Here is a 300-nt window from a genome sequence, read left to right on the forward strand (position 1 = left end):
TCGAACAGTCGCGGGACATACAGCTGCGAGGACTCAAACCTATATTTCGAGCACGCCGAAGACACTTGGTTAGCACCCGAGCATGCTTGAATAACACCATATCCCTGCTCGTCCGCTCATCACTACCAAGGTATATTGGGCACTTTTATTGTTCTAGGGAACTACACTATTCTCTTTTTCGGACAATTTCCTTAAACTAACATGGGAGCCCCCAAACTCATTCAAAGGATCCCAAAGGGGGACACAGGCCTATCTAACATAATGCAGATTTTTCATAGAAAGCAGCATAAAACCAGGCAC

This window comes from Dendrobates tinctorius, unplaced genomic scaffold (assembly GCF_039654945.1).
Source record: "Dendrobates tinctorius isolate UK_male_01 unplaced genomic scaffold, ASM3965494v1 ptg000104l, whole genome shotgun sequence".
NCBI classification, from domain to species: domain Eukaryota; kingdom Metazoa; phylum Chordata; class Amphibia; order Anura; family Dendrobatidae; genus Dendrobates; species Dendrobates tinctorius.